This window comes from Bos grunniens, chromosome 6, assembly GCF_055505025.1.
Source record: "Bos grunniens cultivar Pamir isolate PY7600 chromosome 6, Bosgru_T2T1.0, whole genome shotgun sequence".
In the NCBI taxonomy this organism is placed as follows: domain Eukaryota; kingdom Metazoa; phylum Chordata; class Mammalia; order Artiodactyla; family Bovidae; genus Bos; species Bos grunniens.
Genome location: NC_141170.1, coordinates 106,834,818 through 106,848,895, shown reverse-complemented (window position 1 = coordinate 106,848,895; position 14,078 = coordinate 106,834,818). Strand labels below are relative to the sequence as shown.

Here is a 14,078-nt window from a genome sequence, read left to right as displayed (position 1 = left end):
AGAATCCCAGAGACGGGGGAGCCTGGTGGGCTGCCGTCCATGGGGTCGCACAGAGTCAGACACGACTGAAGTGACTTAGCAGCAGCAGCATGCTCTTCTAAAAAGAAGTGAGAAAGGTAGCATTATTTTTAATTTTACTGTTCTCTTTAATACCTGACTTAATAGAAGACAATTGGATTTTCATTGTTGTTATATTTGAAGTATGTGAAGGAAACTTAGCTTCTTAAAGGTATATAGCTGAAAAAGGGAGATGTATTCAAATCATATTTTTAGATATTTTTGATACTCTTCTTCATTACGACACCAAAATTCGACAGGTGGTAATTATTGGAGACCACACAACAATCAAAGGTTTGGAAACGAGTTAAGTCTGCCAAAACTCTAGTAACTCCATTGAACCTTTTGGTTTTTTTTTTTTTTTTTTTTTGGTTGTGTTTCTCTGTGCTAGACACAGCTTAAAGCACTTTGCATGGTGGGGGTGGTGGGGGTGGTTTAGTCACTAAGTTGTGTCCAACTCTTGTGATCCCAAGGACTATGGCCTGCCAGGCTCCTCTGTCCATGGGGTTTCCCAGGCAAGAATGCTGGAGTGGGTTGCCATTTCCTTCTCCAAGTACTTTGCATATACTAGCTTTTTTAATCCTCATAATAACTCAATGAGAAATGTGCTAATATTAACCTCATTTTCAGGTTACTGAAGCAACTGAGTAAACTGAGGCATAAAAATGGAAATGAGGAAGCTGGTGAGTAGAGATTCTCTGCAGTGAATTTGCCATTTTAATCCTCAGCTCTGTTGTTTTACAGGATAGTAAATTTAAAGTAAAATAACCCTTAATGACAAGGGCAAGTAATAGAATCACAGAGTTATTGGTAAGTGTATTGAACACTCTAATAACATAATAGAGTGAGAAATATCAATAACCTCAGATATGGAGATGATACCACCATTATAGCAGAAAGCAAAGAAGAACTAAAGAGCCTCTTGATGAGGGTGAAAGAGAACAGTGAAAAAGCTGGCTTAAAACTCAGCGTTCATAAAACAAATAAAGGGGGGGTGGGAATGGAAAGAGTGAGACTTTATTTTCTTGGGCTCCAAAATCACTGTGGATGGTGACTGCAGCCATGAAATTAAAACACACCTCCTCCTTGGAAGAAAAGCTATGACAAACCCAGATAGCATATTGAAAAGCAGAGACATTGCTTTGCAGACAAAGGTCTGTCCAGTCAACGCTATGGTTCTTCCAGTAATCATATATGAATGTGAAAGTTGGACCGTAAAGAATGCTGAGCACTGAAGAATTGATACTTCTGAACTGTGGTGTTGGAGAAGACTCTTGAGAGTCCCTTGAACTGCAAGGAGATCAAACCACTCAATCTTAAAGGAAATCAATCCTGAATATTCATTGGAAGGACTGATGCTGAAGCTGAAGTGCCAATACTTTTGCCACCTGATGCGAAGAGCTGACTCACTGGAAAAAAGACCCTGATGCTGGGAAAGATTGAAGGGGACGACAGAGGATGAGATGGCTGGATGGCATCACTGACTCAGTGGACATGAGTTTGAGCAGGCTCTGGGAGATAGTGAAGGACAGGGAAGCCTGGCTTTTTGAAGTCCATGGGGTCGCAAAGAGTCAGACACAACTGAGCAACTGAACAACAACAGTCCTTCTTCTTACAAAACTGTCTCTATTAAGAACATTTATTTTGTAAAAGTAAAACTGAGTTTCCCTATAGATCAATGTGAATTATTTCTTTGCATTCTTCTATAGACATTTAAAGGAATCGACAAATTAGTCAAGTAAGGTTGAAAATAAGCAACCACATGGGGTAAACTTCAGTTTGACAATTGAAATTTCCAATCTGACTGTCAGGAAGAAAGACAGTGGGCAAGACAGTAATTCCCTCGTCCCAAAAGATGACATTATCTTTTGCTTTGCTTGGTTTCATCATTTGCACACAACAGAGCAGTGGGAGAAGGATGTGGAGTTAAGGAGTTCATGGACAGGAAATGCATAGAAGAGAGAAGGTACAATAATAGTTAAAACTAACATGTGTATGCCGGTTCTCAGCTGTGTCCATCTCTTTTCACCCCATGGATGAGCCCGCTGGGCTCCTCTGTCCATGGGATTTCCCAGACAAGAATACTGGAATGGGTTGCCATTTCCTACTCCAAGGGATCTTCCCAACCCAGGGATCGAACCCTCCTCTCCTGTGGCTCCTGCATTGCAGGCAGATTTTTTACCACTGAGCCACCTGGGAAGCCCAACATTTGTGTAACATTTCACAATGTTCTGTATGTTTTCTGTATTTTATTTTCTATAATCTTAACCAAAAAAGAAAACAAAACAAAATAAAACCATGTGTAGGGAGTCTTCAGGGCATGTTTATTTTTCTTTTTTATCTCCAATTTTTAGAATTATTATTACTATGAAGTATTTCAAGCATACTAGAACTTCTTAAGAATAATTTAGCAAATACTCTGGGTATTTTTCTACACAAAGGAAAAAAACTGAATCAAAGGAATTATTATATAAAATTAAGTCAGTTGTAACCTTATTCTTATACATGGGGTAGAAGAAAGATGATCTATAAGAATGATTAGGGCAAGGGAGTCTGTTTAAATTTGCTAAATTTCTTTCATTTAACTACTTACAAAGTTCAAACCTCAGAATATAAAATATCAATCCCACTTTTTTATCTGCCAGCACTAATTGCTTGTTAATACTGCCACTTTAATAATAAATCCTAAGCTATTTAAAATAGTTCAATATCTGTATTTGGGACAGAATCAATAGTCGTCACTGTTAGCAAAGCCACCGATAAAAGGGCAAAGCCACCAATAAAAGGGCAAAGCCACAGATAGATTAGAAGTCCATAAGTTTATCTTCTAGGAAAGAAAATATTTAATACATGTCAGTTGGTACCTGTGTTCTATTTCTAATGATGGCTACATGAAAATACACGGCTCTAGCCTTGAGAATTTAGTTATACCAGTTAATAGAATTTTTATTCAGTAATTGTCTTTACCTTCAGTTGCAACTGCTTTACAACAGAATTACAAGCTTCCTTTACAAATAATGCTAATTTATTGAAAGTGCATAAACCAACTGCCTCGAGGAATTATCGAGTATACTCTTTTCTAAGCTTCCCTAAAACATAAAAATCATTCTCTACTTTTGATTCTTAGTATATCATAAATGCCCCATAGAGTCATTTACCGTAAGTTCTCGCTATCTGTCCCCTGCACTGTTCAGTGCCTGGAATGTTGTAAATTCTTCATAAACATCATTCTCGTTAAACCGAATTTGTGAATTTGTCTGAAGACTGCCATCATTTTCTCGACTGAGCCACTGCAAGCTATGGCTTGCAGCTAAGACACTAATGTCTTCCACGTGAGTTTGTCATGAAGTAACAAAGAGGAGCTTATCATTCAGTTCAGTTCAGTCGCTCAGTCGTGTCCGACTCTTTGCAACCCCATGAACTGCAGCACGCCAGGCCTCCCTGTCCATCACCAGCTCCTGGAGTCCACCCAAACCCATGTCCATGGAGTTGGTGATGCCACCCAGCCATCACTGTGTGGCTAATTTCAGATGCAAAGATACTCAGTTATTTGAAAGAGAATTCCAAACCATGGGTGGGAGGAGGTAATCCTGCTCAAAGATGCAAGAATGTCCCCACACTTTTGTTGGTCCAATTTCTACAAAAGACACTTGGGGAACAGAAATATCAAGCTCTAAGTTTTCTTTTTTTTCCAAAGTCAGAACCATAAAGAAAATGTTGGACTTTACCAACATTTGAAAATATGGCAGTCCTGTTTTCAAGGGAATTAACTAAATGATGAACTGATAAATACAGAGAAAAGCGTATTCATAGTTTCAAAAAATATTTAAAAGATTTTTTAACAAGGAAGCTGTATTTTACATTGAAAAATTTCAGCAAAATATTAGCTAAAGATATTTTCTTTAACACATCCTGTCTCTAGGGCAAAACTGGTAACATGAAATGTGGTTTAATATTTAAGCTATTCTCTGTTCTACACCTCTAAGCACATTTGGTGTTTAGAACAGAGGAGATAAATCACATTTTTCTACATTGATTTAATAATACTCTATGGTAGTAGTGAAAATAGCAAGAAAAATAGAAATTTTATTTTGACAGTATGGGAACACTTTGCTTGACGGAATACGTGTGTCCTTGAAAAAGTCTCTGTAAGTTAAATTATTTTAAATGTACTCTGGAGTTCCCTGTTAAATTTTACTCTGTAAATAATTTCACAAATAAGGAATCAATTGACTATATAAGTGAATGTTCATTTAGTTAGATGTTTGACAGTCTTTATGTTTTCAACTTTATTTTTTTTTAAATAATGAAGTGTAGAAAGTCCAGTATGTCTTTAAAAGGAATACATCCAAAAGATAATACAGGAAAAGGGGGTCATGGCAAAGTCTCTGTAGTTAGGGACGAAGCTTATTTTTTTTACGGAAACTAACAAAAATTTACGCACACTATGCTGCTGTTGCCTAAGTTGCTTCAGTCATGTCCGACTCTGTGTGACCCCATAGACAGCAGCCCACCAGGCTCCTCTGTCCCTGGGATTCTCCAGGCAAGAACACTGGACTGGGTTGCCATTTCCTTCTCCAATGCATGAAAGTGAAAAGTGAAAGTGAAGTCGCTCAGTCGTGTCTGACCCTCAGCGACCCCGTGGACTGCAGCCCACCAGGCTCCTCCATCCATGGGATTTTCCAGGCAAGAGTACTGGAGTGGGGTGCCATCGCCTTCTCCGACACACACTATAGATGAGAGTAAAAAGAATGTTTTCAGAAAGAAACCACTTACCGTGTGACTTGCAGCCATGTGTTTTAGGAGACCAGGAAAACTGTAATCAGTGTAGCAAGTGCCTTCCAAGGATAAACAGCAGGCTCTGATGACCAGCAAACACCATTCAGAGGCATGAGTTTTTAAAATTATGTGATAAGTTATCCTTTTCCTTGTTTAGTAAAAGGAGACACCGGTGGTGTAGTGGTAGAGAATCTGCTTGCCAATGTAGTAGAGCGGGTTAGATCCCTGGGTCTGGAAGAGTCTCTGCAGAAGGAAATGGCAACCCACTCCAGTATTCTTGCTTGGGAAATCTCATGGACAGAGGAGCCTGGTGGGCTATAGTCTGTGGGGTCGCTATGAGCACAGAATTCATTTAGCACATACCATCCTCTTTCTTCTGTTCCAAAGGTAATCTCCCAAGTAGATGTCCTTACTGAGAAGAAAATTCCTTGATAAAATGAATTAGTGTTTCCATTCAACTGGCATTTAGATTTCTTTTTTTATTTACCAAGGCTAACTAATGCCTTGGTAAAATTAGTCCCATATTAATAGTTAGTCCTAGTAGAATAAGCTAGTTATTTTGAGACTGATTCATCTGGATTTCATCTATATATAAATTTATGTAACAGAAAGTGACAGCTTCTTCTTCTCCCACAATTATTATCCTCTGGAAATAATCATGTCTGAGGGTTTGATGTGTATCTTTACATTTTCTTTCTCTTTCTCCAGTGAATGCTGCTGCTAAGTCGCTTCAGTGTCCGACTCTGGTCCGACTCTGTGCGACACCATAGATGGCAGTCCACCAGGCTCCCCCGTCCTGGGGATTCTCTGGGCAAGAACACTGGAGTGGTTGCCATTTCCTTCTCCACTCTCTTTCACACTTATATTTATTCATTCGTTCATTCAAAAAAGAAAAATACTTACTGAGATCCTATTATGAACTAAGTATTATTTTAGGTGGTGCAGATACAGCAATGAATAGACCCTGCCCTCATGGAACTTAAATGCTTTTTATTATAAAGAGATAATAATGCAGTAAGATATTCTGTAGGCAGATGTTCTTGCACTCACTCAGCAGTATATCATATGCACTTACCCGCGTCAGTGCTTAGAGCCACACATGTTCTTTTCTTATTTCTTTTTCACTTATAGTCTTGAAGTAGTCTGTGCTCACCATCTAGACATTTTCACTTTTCCAGTCATAGCTTACAAAAGTCTGGCCTTCTTCCCACACCATTCTACTAAAATATTATTTAACAGGTCACACATGCTCGTAAAATCCAGTGACCCTGCTCAGTTCTCACCTTCTTTGGCTCTTTCACAGTATGGAATGCTATGGCTCTGTTAAACAGGTGACTCTAACTCCCCTCTGCTACTCTATTTCACACAGTAGCTGTTTCATCTCAGACTCTCCCTGGTGCTCCTTGCTTTAATTCTAAGTGTTGGCATTTCCTTGGCTCTCAGTCTCTGTTCTGTCTTTAGATGGTGTCACGTGCTGTGGTGAATTCACGTACGACCTATATGCTGCTGCTGCTGCTGCTAAGTCCCTTCAGTCGTGTCCGACTCTGTGCGACTCCATAGATGGCAGTCCACCAGGCTCCCCCGTCCCTGGGATTTTCCAGGCAAGAACACTGGAGTGGGGTGCCATTTCCTTCTCCAATGCATGAAAATGAAAAGTGAAAGTGAAGTCTCTCAGTCGTGTCCAACTCCTAGCGACCCCATGGACTGCAGCCCACTAGGCTCCCCCGTCCCTGGGATTCTCCAGGCGAGAGTATTGCAGTGGGCTGCCATTGCCTTCTCCGACCTATATGCTAATGAGTGTCAAATCTTTGTTGTTTCATCCTGTGAACTATCTTACATGTGCCTCCAACGTGATGCAGAGCAGGATTCACCATCTTCCCACTCATTCCTGCTCCCCTTCCAGGATTTCTTAGTACAAGAAGCTTCTTTTCCCTCAGCCACCCTGATCAGATATTCTGAACTCATTCTCAACATTTCCCTCTCCCATGCTTCTCACATATAGCCTGTAACCCTATTAAAAGTCCCTCTTTATAATCTCTAATCTTCTCTCATTCTTTCTGTTACCCATCTTCGTTTTGACTATCAACATTTATCTCTTAGATTAGCACAAATCCCCTTGCTTAAGTCCTGTTCCATCCCAATGCATTCTTCACATTACAACTAGAGCACTTTTTATAATGCAAAACTCATTATTATGTTATTCTCTTTTCAAAAACATTTCTCTGGATTCCTGTGAGCACTCCATTAAGCACAAAAGCCTTAGCAGAGCTGGAGGCCGTCGAACCACTCTCTGGAATTCGGAACCTACTTGTCTATATACTCTCATCTCCTGCCAATTTGTCTGAATCTGTGTTCTCAGAGGGCCAAACGCTCTCTCCCTTTTTGTATTTGAACGTCATGCTTCTCCTGCTGAAACTCTCTTTGCCTTCCTTTCAGCCGTTCACCTGGATGGCTCCTCCTCTCTCAAGAATCATCTCAGCGTCATGTTCCCTTGTGAAACTGCTTTTGTCCCTGTTGTTGCATTTTAAATATCTGTCCTTTTCCCAAATTCACCCAGATACTCCTATGATTACACTCAGATCTAACATGGCCCCTCCTCGGAGCATTCCCTGACCCTGCTGTGAGTACCCAGAGAATGCTGTGGCTGTCTTTGTTGTAGCTTTTACTCCAGTCGTGATCATTATTATCTGCAGACTGAGATCCTTGAGAGCAGGCCCATCTTATTCAACTTGGTCATCCCCAAAACTAGCAGTGTCTGACTCAGGGTGGGTAGAAGAGTGGTAAATAAGTAATTCATCTAAACTATGCCGCATTTTCATCTCATAAACGAGTGGATGTTTGTTCATGAGATGAAAGACAAGGCACAGACTTGGTGTGACACCCCTCCCCCACCCTCACCCTCCACCTAAACAATGAAATTACACCTGTAAATAGTTATACTCTTTGAGACCAAAAAAAAAAAAGGATGCCACTTGGAAGGAAGTAATAAAGGAACACCTTTCAGAATATATATTCCTAACATACATATCTGCGTGACATTTGATTCGTAAGCTGTGATGATTTGTACTTGTCTCCTTCCCTTCAATTTCTTACTGCACTATTGGCTGCTTTTGTACCCTGTGACCATCCTGGACTTTAGAATCTGCGTGAAACTATTAGGATTCATTTCTTTCATTGTTGTGCTTGTACTTATAAGGCAAAATTAAATGTGTAACTGGATTAAAATAATAATATTGGATTATTATTTTAATATTAGACACTTTTTAGAAAGGAGAATTCAAAAATTACTGCCACTGCCAGCACTCAGTAATATAAATTAATATTTTAAAAAATTACAAAACTTTTCATGTGTTCTAATGCCACACTGAAAGGTCCACTTAGCTCTTTTCTTTTAAGTTGGCGGAAAGTGAGAATGGTGGTTGTAGATTTAATGAGATTTGGCATCAGCTCTAGTTTTACTATTGTTCAAATGAAATTTTCTTCACATGGTAGCCAGATGGAGACAAAAAAAAAGTCCACTAAATTTCAAAATTAACTTATTTTTTACCAAATATAATTACAGTGTGTATTCAGAACACATTATGTGAAAAACCTATCTTTTAATCTAACTTTATATTGTTCAAAAGAAGTTAAATATATATTGATACATTGTGGAAACTTCTTTGTCAGTTGGCTGTACGTAATATAAACTTGGTTTTGTAAAGCTGCTTTGAGCTTATATGGAATTCTTTATGGAGACACTAAGCTGCAGTCCTTGACCCATGAATTTTTCTAGAAGGAACCTTAAATGTCATTTAGTACTTCTTTTCCAGTTCAGTTGTGCCTTTTATAATATCTTTGGTAGATTTTTTTTGGTGTTTGTTTCTTTTCTTTCTTAGAATTTTTTTCCCCCCGCTTTGAGTTGAAATCTGCCTCCTCGCACTGTTACCCATCAGTCCCAATTATATACTACAGAAACAGAGACCAGATGGTCCATCTACCATTCACCAAGTTCTGAAAGCCACAAATCCAGAAGTCATTCTTGATTTTTCTTCCTTTGTCCTTCCATCATCCCTCCCTCACTGATTTAGCCCTAAAAGTTCTAAGTCCAAAGCATCCATTTGATCTATCCACTCCCATTTTTATGGCCACTAGATGGTAGTCCAAGCTACCATGATCTTTGACCCAAACTACTTCAATAGCCTTAAAAAAATCTGTGTTTTTGCTTTTCATCTGTCTACAATCTCCTTTCTATACCAGTGATCTGCAAATGTAGTCCTGACACCCAGAGCAATGCAGGATAATTCATTAGAATGCAAGAAGAAATGCCAGAAATTCTATTTATATTTATTTTTACCTCATCTAATTTAATTTCTATTTTGTATACATTTCTATAATTATTATAATTAATAAAATAGTAGTGTATATACTTGAGCTCTTATTTTTCTTTTTTGCTTTCTATTGAATTCGTAGTCTGATAGATTCAACTTTCCACAGTTATTTACATGGTTGTATGTAACTAACATGTGGGCAGTTGATTTTTTTTTAATTAATATGGAATGCCTTTTGTTTAGATTTTCTTTTTAAAAATTTTGAAACCATCTTGTACTTACAGAACATCTTCAAGTAGAGCACAACATGAATAACTTGTTTTTCCTGACCCATTTGAGAGTTAATTGCTGACCTGATGCCCCATGATATCCAGTACTTTTTTGTGTATGTCCTGCAAAGATAGTTACCCACATTATCCAAAACACAGCTATCAAGAACATGAAAACACTTTATTCACATTTAGTTTTCAGGCTGCATTTAGGTTTTGCCAGTTCAACCATGTTCTTATTGTAACCATTCCAGTTCAGAATCACATATTTCATTTATTCATCATGACTCCTCAGTCTCTTTCAAGCTGGAAGTTTCTTAGTCCTTGTTTGTCTTATATAATCCTGATACTTTTTTTGTAGCATGAGCCTCAGTTTGGTTTTACCTGATGTTTACCGAGGATTGGATTCAGATTATGTACTTTCGAGCAGAACACTGTGGAATCAATGCCATGTTCTTCTCATTGCACCTTACCTGGTAGCACATGATGTTGATTTGTCCCGATTACTGACGATGTTAACTTTGATCATTTGATTGATGTGTTAATTGAACACTTCCACTGTGTGCTTACTCTTTTCCATATAAACAGTTAATAAGTGTTTTGTGGGGAGGTACTTTTATATCATATTACATATCAAACTTTTCCTGTTTACTCATTCATATTAGTATGAATTCAAGGTTTCCTGTTCTATTCAGTGGGTGTAATTTATTACTATCACTGTTTATTTTGATCCTTGCATTGTCCCAGAGTAGGCCCATTAAGACTCCCTTAATTTAGTATTCTACATTTTTTTGATATATTCCCTTTCAGTCTTTAAGCCCTTCCTTAACTTTATATTTCATTGTATTTGTTTCAACAACAATTCAGGTCACTTAGATTACTTTGAGTTTTCATTATCCACTTTTAACTATTCCTCCTAGATAATAAACATGTCTTCTATTTCTTTATTCCAATCGTAGATAATAATAATCTATGAGTTGAAGCCAAACAAAGGGTCCAGTTGTGCTGTTTCAGAAACTACCTTCCAGATTGGGAATTCTCAACCAGTTAGTTAATGTTAATCAATGTGCTATTTTGTAATTTTTGTGAAGAATTATCTGATTGGCCTTCCAGTTGGTTGTTGCCAAGTCAGTGTCACTGACAAGCCAAAGACTCTATCAAGAACTTCCCTAGATCTCAACCATCTCCTTCTTGAAAAAAGAAAAGTTGTTAACATTCAGTGCTGTTCTCCATGACTGATAGTGCTGACTCCACCAAATCCCAGGGTTCAGAGAACTCATACCTTCATTGCTAGTAGGATCGTTACTTACAGCCAACTTAATATAACAGCTCTGGGAGCAGGGGGAGAAACAAAACAAAAACTTAATTCCTGGCACACATCATACACTCAATAATACTGCTTAACTAAGGAAATGAATAAATAATGAAGATTAATGCAGATAAATTAATCCAAACTTTCAATTCAGTTCAGTGCAGTCACTCAGTCGTGTCCAACTCTTTGCGACCCCATGAATCACAGCACACCAGCCCTCCCTGTCCATCACCAACTCCCAGAGTTTACTCAAACTCAGGTCCATCGAGTTGGTGATGCCGTCCAGCCATCTCATCCTCTGTCGTCCCCTTCTCCTCCTGCCCCCAATCCCTCCCAGCATCAGGGTCTTTTCCAATGAGTCAACTCTTCTCATGAGGTTGCCAAACTATTGGAGTTTCAGCTTCAGCATCAGTCCTTCCAATGAACATCCAGGACTGATCTCCTTTAGGATGGACTGGTTGGATCTCCTTGCAGTCCAAGGGACTCTCGAGTCTTCTCCAGCACCACAATTCAAAAACATCAATTCTTCAGCACTCAGCTTTCTTCACAGTCCAACTCTCACATCTATACATGACCACTGGAAAAACCATAGCCTTGACTAGACAGACCTTTGTTGGCAAAGTAACATCTCTGCTTTTTAATATGCTATGTAGGTTGGTCATAACTTTCTTTCCAAGGAGTAAGCGTCTTTTAATTTCATGGCTGCAATCACCATCTGCAGTGATTTTTAGAGCCTCCCAGAAATAAAGTCTGACACTGTTTCCACTGTTTCCCCATCTATTTCCCATGAAGTGATGGGACTGGATGCCGTGATCTTCGTTTTCTGAATGTTGAGCTTTAAGCCAACTTTTTCACTCTCCTCTTTCACTTTCATCAAGAGGCTTTTTAGTTCCTCTTCACTTTCTGCCATAAAGCTGATGTCATCTGCATATCTGATGGGTCTAACTGTAGCTGTAAGTATACACTAGAAAGTTTCCAAAGCCCAAAGTCTGGATTCCAGTACAAAACTCAAAACTTACAGCTATAAAACTTAGGAAAGCCCCTAAATTACTCTGAGTTTCGGTGTTCTTTTATTGTTGTTGTTGTTGTTCGATGGAATTAATAAATGGAACCCCCCTGACTGTTCCACACAGTTCTGGAAACCAGAGAAGATCATGTTAATGAAAATTTTCTCTTTGCAATTAACTGATATGAAAGAATAAGATCATTCTTATTGTGAATATGCAGGGCTGTCATCCAGTTGATTTTCCATTATTTTATAAAGAAAAAATTAAGGGCAGATTTTTCAAATGCCTGTCATTTTCCTGGGGCTTCCCAGGTGGCTCAGTGGTAAAGAATTCACCTACCAAGCAGGAGATGCAGGTTTGATACTCGGTCAGGAAGGTCCCCTGGAGAAGGAAAGGGCAACCCACTCCAGTATTCTTGCCTGGGAAATCCCATGGACAGAGGAGCCTGGTGGGCTACAGTCTAGGGGGTTGCAAGAGAGTCAGACACAACTTAGCGACTGAACAACAACAAAATCATTTTCCTAATCTACTTTCTTAATTCTCCTCCTTTTTAGAAAGAAAATGAAGCTAATTTTGCAGGACTTTTCTTTTTGACCCTACCTAATTTGCTTTAAAAGAAAAACGCTCAAAAATTATCTACTTAAAAATACGTTCTCAAATTTTTCTAGGATCAGCATAAGCCTCATTATTTGGTTTATAAATTCTTCCTGTCTTTAATTAGAAAGTTAGATTAACTTCTCAAGACTGACAGTATCTTTCCTCTGCTCCTTGATTTCTTAAGAAGTGCTGGACTTAACTCTTGAGGAGACAGGAAAAGTATCCAGTTTAGCCTGTGTTGTTCAGGAGCCCGTATCACAGCCTGGTGAAGCAGGTTGGAGGAGGTGGGGGGATATCTCTGTATCTCTATTCTCCCATCTATAAAATGAATGTAAACAATCCTACTTCTCACCCTTGTAACGAGGACTAAACACAAAATGCATGCGAAAGGTCTGTCGGTTATAAAACTTGAAAGACATATGTTAGTAACATGATTCAGAACTCTGGGATAACAATAGTAAAACCTATGACTTATTGAATGCACTCTCTTTATCAGATTCTGTGCTCTCTTTCAGGGCTACAGCAATCCAGTATATATTATTATCCCTCTTTTACAGATGAGGAAATGGAGAATCGGGGGGGTTAAGTACTGCTCAGAGTCACACGGCTAATAGGCAGTAGAACAAATTCAAACCCTGATTTCTCTGACTTCCAAAATAAAACATACCCTTAACCCCTACCTCTGATGCTGCATCAAACATCTCTTTGGTCCCAGAGTCTTGAACTCATTTAAGCAGGAGCTTCCCTGAAAGCTCTATTCTGTTAGGAACTGCTGCCAAACCTTTATATTGTTGATTCTAAATTTTCCAATATGAAAACCATTCTACGCTGGAGAAGACAGAGACCACACAGTTGATTAATAGCTCTGTACTCTCTTCTGTGTCTGCCAACACTGTACCATCTTCTGAAAGCAGCAGACCTCTTTCCTACTCTTTCTGTGTGTGAACAGTTTCTGTATTTTACACTTTTCAAAAGCCTCAATTCTCTTTGCCCTTAGTACCATGTGCAAAAGTGCCCAGTTTTAATTAGAAAGACTTCAGTTGGTTAGCTGTTCAATGAATTAAATAGATACTCTGGCCAACTACATTTTCTACATAAGACAATTAGTAACCCATGTCCACAAATCCTTCCCCACAGTCTCACAACATACAGATTTCTCCTTTTTAAATATCCTCAGTGTTTATATTGATGGAGAAGGCAATGGCACCCGACTCCAGCACTCTTGCCTGGAAAATCCCATGGACGGAGGAGTCTGGTAGGCTGCAGTCCATGGGGTCGCTAGGAGTCTGACATGACTGAGGGACTTCACTTTCACTTCTCACTTTCATGCATTGGAGAAGGCAGTGGCAACCCACTCCAGTGTTCTTGCCTGGAGACTCCCAGGGACGGGGGAGCCTGGTGGGCTGCCATCTATGGGGTCACACAGAGTCGGACACAACTGAAGTGACTTGGCAGCAATGTTTATATTGATAGGTGCTATCAATTTGTCATGTGCTTATACAGAAATTAGTGGCTTTAGAAGTTAATGGTTTAGATCTTGAACTGGATCAGAAACTCTCGAGCAATAATACTTTATGAATTTAGGACTAAATTATATTTATTAAAACCTTGTTTCTTTGGAGTTCATTACCGTATTCATCGTGAACTTCAACAGCTAAATGATAAGCAGAGTAGATGGGGCCCATATGAATACTGCCTGGACATTACTACAGCTTCTGTAAACCTTCAGCCTGTTACTGCACTTGAC

The 14,078-nt window shown here is 39.0% G+C and overlaps 1 protein-coding gene across 6 annotated transcripts in view; it reads left to right on the top strand.

The window, feature by feature from the left end:
• Positions 1–14,078, top strand: part of ARSJ (arylsulfatase family member J) — an 88,094-nt gene that overhangs the window by 66,388 nt on the left and 7,628 nt on the right. For 3 of the 6 annotated variants that reach the window (XM_086407204.1, XM_086407202.1, XM_086407206.1), the window contains one exon: positions 688–740. The exons of the other annotated variants lie outside the window; for them this stretch is intronic. The gene's annotated coding sequence lies outside the window, so the exon portion shown is untranslated. The remainder of the gene's footprint in view (positions 1–687; positions 741–14,078) is intronic. 6 annotated transcript variants of the gene reach the window in all.